Genomic DNA, 14,038 nt, shown 5'->3' with positions numbered 1-14,038 from the left:
TGAACAATACTGCAGCACAATTACAGTTAGAAAAAGCCTCTTCTCAGGCTAAGGACACTAGAATAAAGTCATTAGAAGACCTAGTGATTGAGTTGGGTCATAATCCCAAAGATGTTAAGGCAACTGAGAGTGTGATAAAAAAGAAAATTGAAGACATGGCTACACTCAGAAAGAAACTCAACCTCCCTCCGCTCATACATCCACAAACTGCAGAAGTCATTGAGAAATAGAATGAGGAGGAACTTATGGACTTGGTCCTTAAGTTAAACAAACAGCTGAAATAAACAGAACAATAATTGGAAAAAGCTTTTCAGTCTAAACAGGGTGAGTCGACCACCATGCCTCATAATGTAATACTGATAGTCTCTACAGTAGTGCCATCTACCATTGCAACATCTTTGGCACCCAACATTCCTCCAACAATAGCTCTGCCAGTAACAGCAACAGCAGGTACTTATGAAGTAGCAGCAACTTCAACAAAGCAAACAGAGGACTTAATCAAGTCCATGGAGGAAATGAAAATCCCAACAACTGAGATACATAAATTAAAAGAAATGGTTACTAGCTTGGAGCATAATTATGAGATATCACAGATGAACTACACTGAAGAAGAAAGAAAGAACATAAGGATGATTGATAGAATAAAGACTTTAGAGAAGGACTTAACATTTGAAAAGCCCTTAAGAGATATCAGAGAGATTTTATGGACCAATATCATTAATTCCATTAATGATATTTGGTCTTCAATTAAAATTATCTTTGAACAAATTGATTTAATGAAGCTACCTACAGAGGCTATACAAAATGCCAGAGAAGAATTGGGGGAGAAACCTAAAGAGGCAAATCAATTAATCATTTTCTTAAATAGCCAAAGCAGGGAAGAACTGGAAAAAAAAGGATATAGAAGACCAGACTGGTACCATCCTTGAAATCAAGAGATTTTTTACCAAAAAGAACTTGATGCTTAACCTAGAAAGAAGATGTCAAAGTATCCAAGAAGAAATTGATGATTTTATGATAAAATATAGCATTATGAGAGAGAAAGTGTAGGAATTTAAAGGGTAAGTTCCTCAGACAGAACACCAAAGGACACTACTCACACACAGATCACAAATCAATACACCAGTATTTTGACGTGGTTAAAACCCTCAAAGAGGGAAACAGTCCACGACCTGAGCCAACGCAGCGACTTCAGGCAATTTATTAATAAAAGAATGAAAATTTACATAAGCTTCTCTCATGGATAGTTACCCTACAAATGACCCTCCATGCTCTTTAAATAGAGATCATGGACCAATCGAGTGTTAAGCCACAGATCAACTGTCAGTAATACCGAGGAGAGAATGAACTGTCAGATCACTACATATCATGACCATTGGATTGTAAGTTACAAAATGTACATAGTAAAGAAACACACTTTACCTAACTCTATACTAGACCAAGTTATCCTTAACTATTTCCTATGTGTCGAAATATCCTAACAGAAAGGACTTCCAAACTTATTGGTCATAAATGACAAGCTGATGAAACATGAAGATTACATTGACATACTGTGCCAACAAGCTAGAAATCAAGCCAGCTTTTCAATAGTGAAAGCACTACCCACAAGAAAAGTGTTATATGATGGCTTAGAAAACCTTTTCTATATTGACCATGAAGTGAAACACTTGTTCACAGCTCAACCCAATTTTGCAAAGCACACTGACGCTGATGAAATAAACAAAAAATTGATCAGGATGAAGATACCCAAGGAAGACTGGTGGGTTGATATGCTAAAAATCTTGTAAGTGACTATGGTAACTCTGAGGTAAAAGAAAATATTGCCTGAGGTAAAGTCTGGTAAAAAGGTAAAGAGTATCAGAAAACAGGTAAAGAGTATTAGTAGGGAAAAGTAAACAAGAATCCAACACACAATTACCAAAGCAACATCAAGAGGCAAATTTGAGCTTCAACCTCTAGCTCTTCCATGAATAAAGGGACTACGACAATTAGTTTTACATCTCTCTCTATATTTTTGTAAAATATATTTTGTATTCCCTAGAATAAATCTCATGTAGTTATGAGATATTTTGATGTAATTTTTGTATAAATACTTCTCCATTCGAAGTATTGATGGTGGATTCGATAATATCTCTATAACTCTATGTTGTAAAGTTAAGAAAGTTGTTGTAATCAAATCTGGAATTTTTGCTGGAAAAGGAATGAAAGTTGAGGACATTTCATGAGATTCTCGTACAATATAATTACAAATAAGTATTCTATCCTTGTGATTTTATGTGTTTTCTATATGTTTCAATGTTTCATGCATCTGAAATCTAAATGGTAAAATAGTCAAAGTATATCAAAATTAGCTTTATAGCTCTCTACTATCAACAGTGTACCATTTACATGTTTTCTTCTAAACTATTTTGATAAAGGAATTCTTAATTTCTCCTCTATCCCTGTAGTTTTCTCTAATAAGTCCCTGGTATAGGATTCTTAATTGCCTTATGTTGGTTGACCTATCTTCCTTTCCTCTTTCTAATCCTAACTTGAGGATTCTTGATTTCCCTCTTGTTTTGAGCAGAAAAATCATCCATTCAAGCCCCAAAGTTTGTTTTTACTCTGCTATCCTGCTTGTTGAAATCCTACCTCAGCAATTTGACTTATTCCAGTGAACTATCCCTATTTGACTCCATAGCCCAATGGCCTAAAATCCTAGTTTTCCCATTTGTTTCAGAACTCCACCATTCTCAAACAAAACAACCTCATTTGAACATTTATAACTAGCCTAAAATCTTTTTAAACAAAGCTAAATCATAAAGAGAGAGCCCTCTCTGAGTACAGATTGGCTAGATTCTATACTTAAAATATTGGTTTGTGGTTACCTCGGATCGTTTCCTTCTTCCAATAAATTCAAAGGAAAATCTGAGTGATAAAAGTACTTATAAAAAATTATTAGGAATCATTCCCCATGAAAAGAGGAATATTTTCCCACCAAAATCCCTTGATTAGTGGATTTGGTTCTCAATACTAGGAACCTGCATTAAATGGCAGGGAACACATTCCTAGATTTGATCAATCATTGTAACTCCACAATATGTGCCATAATTCCATAACATATTATTGATTTATTATTTAATATTGATCCTCTTGTAATAGGGAGCAAGTCTCTAAATTATCTCATCCTCCAAATCTTCATAATCTTCCAAATATTCTCACAATATTCCACAAAAATAAATAATATTAGTCACAAATATGCAATTATCCATAAACCTGCCTAATGAACATATTATTGATTAAAGTCTACACATGTTATCCTTAAGGCCCACTAAAATTAGGGAGGATTTTCATATAATCAATTGGCAATGTCATTATTCTTACATGGGAGAAGTGTATGGTTCAAATATCCCCCCCATGTTATTTCGACATTGAAATGATTACTACAAATAAGGCCATAATTATGTGGTGTTATAAGTATTATGGCCATGTCCATGGGCCATCAATTTCTTCTACCTAGGACTTCCACCAATGCTTTAACACAAGCAAACAAGAGCATGCACTTTGGGATTGAGACTTCAACCTAAGTCATCATTAAGATAAGAACTCAAACATATATGTAGACCAAAAATCAACAAATATCCCCTTGCCATATTAAGTGGGTGCTTCCAAAGTCATTTCTCTTGCAAGTGAGAGGTACAAGGTTCAAATTTCTCCCCCCTTCCCATGTTTTCTCTTCACTAAAATGGTCATTGCAACTAAGCCACGATAAATATTTTCATCATATCCATGCATTGTCAATTTATTTTAGGATTTCCACCTATTGTTGAATATGTCTACATAAGAGCACAATTTTTCAAGTTGTGACTTAAACTTGAGCAATCATTATAACAAGTTTTCCAACTTGCTACCAAATCATAACATGAAAAACCATTTACCTCAATTTTAAAGTGGGTTTTTATAATGGATTAATGTATATTGTTGTTCTTACCTTATTAAAGATCAAACCAAAGAGATGATTGAAAATAATAATTTATTACTTGATATCTATTAAAGGTTGAACTCTATCCATTTATGGCATATGTTAAATAATACATAAAATGTAACAATTTATAGCCACGATTTAGGATGGAATTCAATCATGGATTATCATTACATTTGGATCATAGTTTTTCTCATGGCCCTACCATGATTAAAAGTGTTTAAGGATATTTGATTGGATTTAAAACCTTAAAAAAACACGAATAATGTTAGATTAATCAAAGCCTTAAAATTTATTTTTTCCAACAAAATTGGATTAAAATATATGCATTTTGTCTATTAGATAGACAACATTGCAATTTATTTTTCAACTATTATTTTGATAGCCTATCTTTGTAGTTGAGCTTCAACATTCTACTGACTAATATTGACTTTAAAAGGTCATATATTCAAATCTTAAAAAATGAAGCAAAACACTACTAAACCAACATAGAAATTGCCCATCATTTTAATAAAAAGATTAACCTCAACACATATTAACATGGTCAATATCCTTGTCATATATATATATATATATATATATATATATATATATATATATATATATATATATATATATATATATATATATATATATATATATTTCTTTCTTTATTTATTTCTTTCTTCTCGACAATTATCACCATGACCACATAATTTAGTTTTTCACAATTAAATATATGAGTATACATAGACATAGAATGAGAAGAGATGTATATCAATATGCAATAAAGACTTGAACATAGGAAGGCGTACTTTTTTTATATTAGTATCTGTTGTTAGTGAAGAGGTAAGAAAGCCCTCTTTGTTACCCTACATTTTATGGGACCTTATTTTTACATCTTTTAGTAATCACTAACCTTTCTTTATTTTTCCTTTTATATTTAGCTCCACGCATTTATTAATTTGGTGGGATATTTAAAATTTCAAACTCCTTTGATATTTCCCTCCATGTATTTATTAATTTGGTGGGAATTTAAGACTTTTGTTGTATTTCCTAGGAGAACAAGTAGTCATCCAAAATTTGTCTTGCCCTACCCTAATGTAAAGATTATCATCTCAAAGCTTGGTTTAATGGATTTTATAGAGCTTATTATATGATTTTCTTTCTGAAATAACTATGTACCCGTTGCATTTTTTTATTTTGATGTAGCAGGGTTGTGAAGTGGAGAAGCATGGAAAACCGCGGGCATTAAAGAGTGGAATCGGTCCAATTATGGCATGGAAATAACCTCATGTCACTAAATCTCTCCAATCTCAAATATTGAATGTTGGAAGGGTGTAGGGAGATTTTGTAGGTGATAATGAGCAGTGAGCCATCATTCGATGAGCCATAATTCAATGATCATCCCTTCTAGTACCAAGCCTACTTCTACTTATACTCCTCTTCCTACCTCCTCCCCTTCATACTTATCAATTAGAATGTTTCAATGAAAGGATGCATTGTCATGTGCCAATATAAAGTGATCGACGAATAATTTTGCAAATGAACTTGGTATCTATGAAATTATTCTGGAAACAGAGCTTACAAATCTTGATGCAAATGTCTCAAAATGCAAGGTCTCGTTCTGAAGGTATTTGAATTCTTTGCTAAAGTTACTTCTCTTGATCCCCAAAATGCTTGTGCTCTCACGCATTATGGATTTCTATACAAGGATGAAGGGAACTTTCTAGATGAAACAAAGGTTGTTTTTCATATATGACATTGTTTATAATATTTTTCTTTTAGCTTTCCTCTTTTCTATACTTTTTTTTTTTGCGTTACTTGTTTTTTCAAGCTTTTGTATAATAGTAGTTGTTTTATAATGGAGTGGGTTGAACAAAAGGTGTAATAGCCTAAACATTTTCAGGGTGAGGAGGGTCTATTTGATTTCCAAGGAAATTTCCATCTTGTTAGGAGTGCCAATAATCATGATATGTGAAGGAACGATAGTCAAGGATTTTATGTCCTTTCTAAACCCCCCAAACATCATTTGCACTGTCCACTAGGATTATTAAGAGTGTCATATTGTCATCATGATGTGATATGCTAGTAGTTTTTGATGCAATGAGGGATCTGGTGGGATACACTAGATGTTGCAATCTTCAAGTGGATCCTCAATGAAGTCGACCTTGTTCTCAAAAAGTTTATACATTAGGGGGGGCTGTGGTGGGGGCATGGGAAAAACAGGGTTGTAATGAAGAGTGATCATGGAGATGGTTAGGCCATAGGAGCTATTCCTATTGGCCTTACAAAAATCTGATTCTACAACATTTCTTTGAGAACTACTCAAACGCTAGCCATAGAGCTATCACTTTTCTCATTGTACATAATTTTTAATGAATTTTTTGATCTTTTATAGCATACATATTATAGAAATCATAAATATGACAATTTTTGGGTAACTATTTGTAGATATCAACCTAATCAAAGTAGAAATGGAATTATTGTTTATCTCATGGTCTCTAAGACTTCTCATAGTCTCTACTATGTGGACATGTATTACATAATAGTTTCCATCTAAATGTTCTTCCACATATTCACTATTTCTCTCTTTCACATTGTAACCTCATGTGTTAAATTAGACTACCTTTTTAGTACAATTCTAATAGGCATCAGAGTGAGGACTTGGATTTGTTTTGAAAAGTCTATTCTCCCTCAACTAGATACTCTTGACCATCCTTAAGCTATTGGATTATGCCTTCTTCCCTCACCATAATTTTCTTCCTTCACAGTATCTATCTTCCTTCATTTATATATAATTTGAATTGAAGCTTTCTACACATTTCACTTCACCTTCTTAAGGTGTCTGGATTTTTTTCAGCTCAACATTGTACTTCAATTTTATTCTGACCACATAGAATAAAAGAATCCACTTTTCATAGGAGATTTTATTTTCATATTGTTTTGATTTTCTTCTGTTGTCTATTTTTTGGGGGGTTTTAGCACTTTCCTTTGATTAGAAAAATAGTGGACTCCTGATCTATGCTTCACTTGGAGAAACATCTTCAACGCTTGGTGATTCTTCTAGAAAATCACTCTACTATTCAACATTGAAAAAGGCTTAACCACTTTACCTTCATAAAATAAGAGTCTTGAGTCTATTGAGCTATGGTAGCTCAGGAGTTATTATTCACTAGCTTGGTGCCTTAGCTTGTGAAGAATATTAATCAGCCTTGTAAATGCTTACTTAAGTGGAGAGCAACCATGGAGATGGTTAGGGCATAGGCACGAGGCATATTGGCCCTACAGAAATCTGATTCTACCACATTTCTTTGAGATCCACTCCAACCCTAGCCACAAAGCTATCACTTTTCTCATTGTACATAAGTGTTAATGATTTTTTTCATATTTCATTGCATACATATAAGAGAAATCAGAAATATGATGAGTATTGGGTAACTATTTGCAAATGGTCAAATCAAAGTATAAATGGAATTATTTTTTATCTCATGCTCTATGAGACTTCTCACAGTCTCTGCTAAGTCGACATGTATTACGGAATAGTTTCCATCCAAATGTTCTTCCACATTTTCACTATTTCTTTGTTGCATATTATAACCTCATGCGTTAAATGAGTCTACCATTTTCGTTCACTTCTAACTGGCATCCAAGTGAGGATTTGGATTTTTTTTTGAAAACCCTCTCCTATCTTAACTAGATACTCTACAACATCCTTAAGTTGTTGGATTCTACCTTCTTCCCTCAAAATACTTTGCTTCTTTCACAGACTATCTCCTTCACTTACAACTACTTCGAACTGAAGCTTTCTACACACTAGACTTCACCTTCTCAAAGTATTTGGCTTTTGTTCTTCTCAACACTCTACTTCAATTTTGTTTTGACCACAAAAAAGAAAAGAATCCACTTTTCACAGGACATTTTCTTTTCATATTGTTTTATTTTCTTCTTTGTCTATTTTTTGTGGGGTTTTAGCACTTTCCTTTGATTAGCAAAACAATGGACTCTTGATCTATGCTTAACTTGGAGAAACATCTCCAACACTTGGTGATTCTTCTGGAAAATCATTCTATTGTTCAACACTGAAAAAGGCTTGACCACTTTACCTTCATAAAATAAGAGTCTTGAGTTTTTTGAGCTATGGTATCTCAAGCGGTATCCTATACGAGCCTGGTTCTTTAGCTTGTGAAGAATATTTATGCCGTAAGGTGTTCCCTTTGAGAAAAAATCCCCCAGCTGCCACTGTGTACCAGTCTACACCATCAGATGGAATGTTAGACGATTGAAGATTTTTAGGTCATTGGATTAATAGTTAATAGTTAAGAGAAAACTAATAGTTATGGAACATAATGGGCATGTTCAAAAAGTAATCAAAATGGTTTCTTGATGGATTAATGCAGAGGATTTTTCATTCCATATGCAGTGGACACCTATGCTCTCTTTGATGACAGCATGTACGAATATTAGAAGTGGGCGGGGTTTACTTTGAGTACCTAAATTTGGCCTTTTAGTTTCCTTTCTCTTTCTATGTTACCTGAATTGTCTCCAAGAACTCCATTTGGGCTCTTGTGAAAGTCTAATTGTGCTTCCTAACAGTATGGAAAAGCTTACATCATTTCAATAACTCTCTCTACGTTTAAAGTCAGTGTATATTTACATAGGTCAGACTACAATTTTGTTCAAATGGCATGGGTCAGTGGTGCATGCACAATGCCTAATATTTTCCTCACAACCAACCCTCGAGAATTCATATGGATTTTATTTATTATATTTTTGTGTAGATCATTCATTAGCACAGGTTGTTCTCAAGACATTCAAGCTTTGAAAAGCCTGAAAAAATGCTTCACAAACAAAATTGTCCTCATTGACTGGCTAGAAGCAGACTCCTCTCCTTGTGCATGGACGGGTATACAGTGTATATAGGGAAGTGTTTTCTCCCTGGATTTATCCTTCATAGCTCTGTAGGGAACCATATCCCCTGCAATAGGAAACCTGACATTTTTGTAGAGTTTGAGTTTGCGTAATACTACACTGACAGGGAAAACGCCTTCACAGCTCTCGGGTGTTCCAAAACTAGAATATATAGACTTAGGGAGAACTTATCTATATGGTGTGCTTCCCCCTAAGATTGCTAATCTTGTCAATTTATTTTAAATTTTAATTCATTCTCTGGTAGCCTTCCTACCGAGCTCAACAATCTTGAAAATTTGAAGTATCTTGATCTCAGTTCCAATATATTTTTTGGTAGCATTCCCCCCCGTGACGAGGAATTTGTTAAAATTATTGTATTTGAATGCCAACAAAAATTCCTTCTCTAGAGTTTTCCCTATTGAATTCGGCCATCTTACTAATTTAGTCACTCTAGATCTCAATTATAATGCACTATCCGGATTGCTACCAAAGGAAATTGGGGGCATGGAAAATTTGTCTATCTATGGATAGGATCAAACTCATTTAGTGATGAAATACCAACTGAAATTGGAAAACTTGTTAAGCTTAATATATTAGAATTCTAGGGTTGTAAGTTCAGTGGGCACATTCCCTTAGAAATTAGAAACCTTAAATCTCTGATGAAACTTGACCTCTCAGAGAATAATATTGAAGGATCATTACCATACAACATTGGAAGTTTGCACAAACTTCTGTATCTAATTACTACGATTAATGGACTAAGTTGGTGGATTCCAAACACAATCACCAATTGTAGGAAATTTCAGGTACTAGATTTTTTACACAACACACTAACTTGGCCACTCCACAATGATTTAGTAAATCTTCAAATAATTCATAGTTTTATTGTTCAAGAAAATCTTCTGACAGGACCCCTTCCATCCTAGCTTAGTGGATGGAGAAGGGAAAGTTCTACAAGGTTATCCAAAAACCAGTTTGAAGGTCATTTACCTTGGGAACTAGAAAATTGTTCATCTCTTAGAACATTGGGAAATGATGCTAACAGGCTCTATGGATCAATAACATCAGACCTTTCTCATGCCAAGAGCATAGCCTCTCTCTCGTTGTCATTGAATCAGTTTACAACTAGCATAGAGGACACTTTCTGAGAGTGCATGAATTTGACAGATTTGTTATTGGATGGGAACAATTTTTCTGGTGGAATCCCTAGCTATCTTTCAAGTTTTCCTTTAGTCACCTTAGACATGGCACACAATAATTTATCTAGAAAATTACAAGATGAACTTGGAGTTCACAGACCTTTCTTGGAATACCACCCAGCAATAACTTCCTCATGGGTGGATTGTCTCCATCGATATCTACTTTCAGCAGTCTCCAGAGGTTGCACTTTGATAACAATTATTTACAAGGATTTATTCCTAAAGAGGTTGGAAAAATGAACAATTTAACAAATTTATCACTTCATGCAAAAAGACTCACGAAAAATTCCTCCTCAACTTTTTTACCGTGTCAATTTTGTGGCAATTGATTTGGGAAGTAATGATTTGTCTGACAAAATTACAAGAAATATTGAGTAGCTATAAATTTTGGATGACCTTGTCCTTATCTCATAACAAGCTTTCTCGTTCCATTCGAAGTGAAATTTGTGGTGGATACAAGGAAATATTCCCATTAACTGATTTTAAGTTTACACAGCACCATGGACTATTGGACCTTTCGTGGAACAATTTGACTGGTAACATTCCTTAGCAGATTTGGAATTGCAATGTGATAGTTGAGTTAAATTTACACGGGAAAACTACTTACTGGTCATGTTCCTCGACAACTTTCTTGGCTTGCAGATATGACTTTGCTAGATTTGTCCTTCAATTTTCTTAGTGGACCCATTTTACTTGATTTCAAGAGACTCCAAAACCTTCAAGGTCTGATTTTGTCTCATAACCAGTTTTCTGGTAGTAATCCTATGGGGTTAGGAAGGATTTTAGGCCTTGTGAAGCTTAGTTTAACAAATAATAAACTGACGGGCACCCTTCCTGCAGTGCTTGGAAATCCAAAAAGGCTCACTCATTTATATTTGAGCAACAACAATCTCACCAATAGTCTCTTACCATCATCTTTTCCAAATCTAGGAAATCCTTTATTGTTTTTGGATTTGAGCAATAATATATTTACTATAGGAAATATATCTTCCCTAGTGTTTTTTGTTGTTCATAATAATAGTATTACTGGAAGCATTCTTGCAGAGATGCCTAACCTAGCTTCACTAATGTACTTGGTCCAATACTCCAATCATCTTGAAGGTATCATTCCTCCCAATTTGTGTAAAATGTTTGGCCCTGAGTTCATAAAATTCTTATAAAATGCATTACTGGGACAGATTCCTGAGCGATGTGATAATTTTAATTTTTCATTGCTTGCCAACTCGAGACTATGTGGGAAACCAATTTGTATTGTGGGTCCCTCAAGATCCTTCTTGAACAAAGGTGTTGGATGGGGCATAGTAATAGCGAGTATATTTTCATTGCTTTTCTTGATCTTGGTCGTTATTAGGTGGAGTATGTTGAGCTAGGAGGTTTTAGTGAAAAATCTAGAGAAAGTAATGCTCACAGCTCCACTTGAACCCAATGACTATGGATATATGCTTCTTGAGCCTTTATCATCCTAAAATTGAGACTTCTCCTGGTCTGTACTAAGTAGGCATGTACTACTTTTTATTTCCATTTGAAGGCTCTTTCACATCCGCAGTATTGATCTCTTGCACATTCTAATCACATGCATTGAATAATTCTACCTTTTTAGTTAGCTTTTAACATGTGTTAGAGTGGGAAATCAAATTTTATTTTGGAAAATCTATCATTCCTTTAAGTTGACAATATTCCATCATTAAGCTACTGGATTATTCTTCCTTCACTCACCATGCTTTGCTTCCTTCACAGAATCTGTCTCCTTTTCCTAGAGTTGCTTCCAAGTGAATACTTCCACACATAGGACTCCAACTTCTCAATGTGTCTGACTTTTGTCCTACCCATAACTCCATGCTTTCTAAAAGTTCTATTATACATTTGAACTCTTAAATTATTTCTTGCCTACAATAAGAGTTTGTAGAAATATATCATGAGATAATGGAAAGAGATCACAAATTTAAAATTGAGGTTTCATTTCTTTTATTTGTCAAGAAGACAATGATTCAAAGAAATCATGGAGGAAACATCATCTATAATAGTACAATTATAGAGAAAACCTCCCAAATAAGGGGTTATAAAAACAAATACTACTATGCACATACTATTAAGAGCTAAAACCTTAGGATAAATTTCATGTACAGGGGTACAAGGAAGAAAATATCATGAACTGTTGGAGCTATTATCTGGGATTTTGGAGGAATATTCAGAAGGATATTCCTCCTCCAAGTCAAGAATCTTTGTATATACATCTCTATTGACATCCAAAGTTGTATAGAAGAAATCTTGTATAGATGGCTGACTAGATGAACTTGTGAAATGTGTTGTTTCCTCGAAGATCCCTCTCACTAATGGTGTCTAGAGGAACTTGAATAATTGTTGGTATGACATGAACTATCTGAGGCTCTGGGATGGAATTTCTACGGGGCCCCGCAAGAGGGTGGGGAACCCATTGATGAAGAGAATATGATGCAATGAGGTCTCATGGATCTAGAATCATAGAAGGTGTTGCACTTGGCTTGCCACATGGTGCCTCTAGTAGATGGGAGCATTGAGAACAAATATGTGATTGTCCTAAGAGTCCCTCGCATGAATAAATATATACATATCTAATTTAAATATTGGAAGAAGGTCAAAACTGAGTTTTATGATCCTTGAATAGACAGTAGAACCCCCTTTTGATCACAGAATGAATGGGGCGATGGAGTATGATATGTATTTAGTCTTAATCTCTTGTAGATGTGTAATAACCTAAGTGGGTGTTACCAAAGTAAACACCTAAAATAGACATCCAAATTAAAAACTAACTTGTGAGAGGTTAGCTTATGAATATACTATATTTCTTGTTGTTACAATTTTTTGGTGTCATCTTATTAGTTATTTGAAATTATTTTCTTCTTTGATTTATAATAAAATTCTTAATGAACTTACTGCATTTGTCTTGTTTCAAAGGAGTTGCATCTTTGGTAGTCATTAATGTATTTCCATGCGTCTGTTATAATCTTAAAACACTAAATCTAATTAGAAGATAATTTTTGGCTCACAATGTGCATGAGTATTATTGCAGGGGTATATAAATGTTGGTGTTGCAGTGAAGAAACCAAAAAATGAAAGATGATTTTGAGCCAAAGCCGAAACTTTCAAAAGAGAGTATGCAGACATAAAATTGTGGTGACAAATTGATTGATGCAGTAGAGGAGGTTTCTTTCATTCTTGCTCAAATTAAGGATTATGATGAAAACCTTTCACTTGGGAAGAATCAAATTTAGGTAGAAGTTGAAAACCAAACAATGTTGCTTAATGTGGAATATGTGGAGAGAAACAAACTTGGGAAGAACTTCTCTGCATCAACAAAATCCGATAAAATGAATTATGAAGAATGTGGTATTTCTCTTATGGAAATAGACAAAGCCCCAGTTGTTGTACCCAATACAACATGGAATTTAACTATGGAGGCTGTAAGAAGCTTTGTTGTGAAAAATGAGGTGGAAATTAAATCTATTATTTCCCATAGATATGATAATCTAGGAACAAGAGACATGTCTAGTTGTGGCTGAAAATGAAGTTTTTTTAGATAATGATCATGGAGTAAAAATTGAATTGGATCCATTATTAAAATTTCATTATGCTGTAGACCAGATAAGAAATTCTCATGGTGAATATGAGTTTAGTGATATTGGTTGATCAAAAGTTTCGAATAATCTTCGTAAGCATGATTTGCAAGTGCACTAAAAAATTGATAAACAATAATCCAAATGAAATGCATCATTAGAGGCCAATGAGAGAAATTCTATTTTAGAAATTTGGAAAAGGATAATTGTTATTGGTGCAGGGCCTTCTGAGCTAGCAATTTCTAGGCATTTGAAGTGGCTAAATGTTCATGTAACTATTTTGGAAGCATGAGATAACATAGGTGGAAGAGTTTACATATATTGTTCATCACTTTCAATGCCAATGGATCTAGGTGCTAGAATTATTACTAGTGTTGAGGAAGATGTGGCAACAG

Source organism: Pinus tabuliformis, chromosome 4_2, assembly GCF_031772625.1.
Source record: "Pinus tabuliformis cultivar Carrire ecotype Pingquan chromosome 4_2, CPIR1, whole genome shotgun sequence".
Taxonomy (NCBI): Eukaryota; Viridiplantae; Streptophyta; class Pinopsida; order Pinales; family Pinaceae; genus Pinus; species Pinus tabuliformis.
This window is presented reverse-complemented; position numbering follows the sequence as displayed.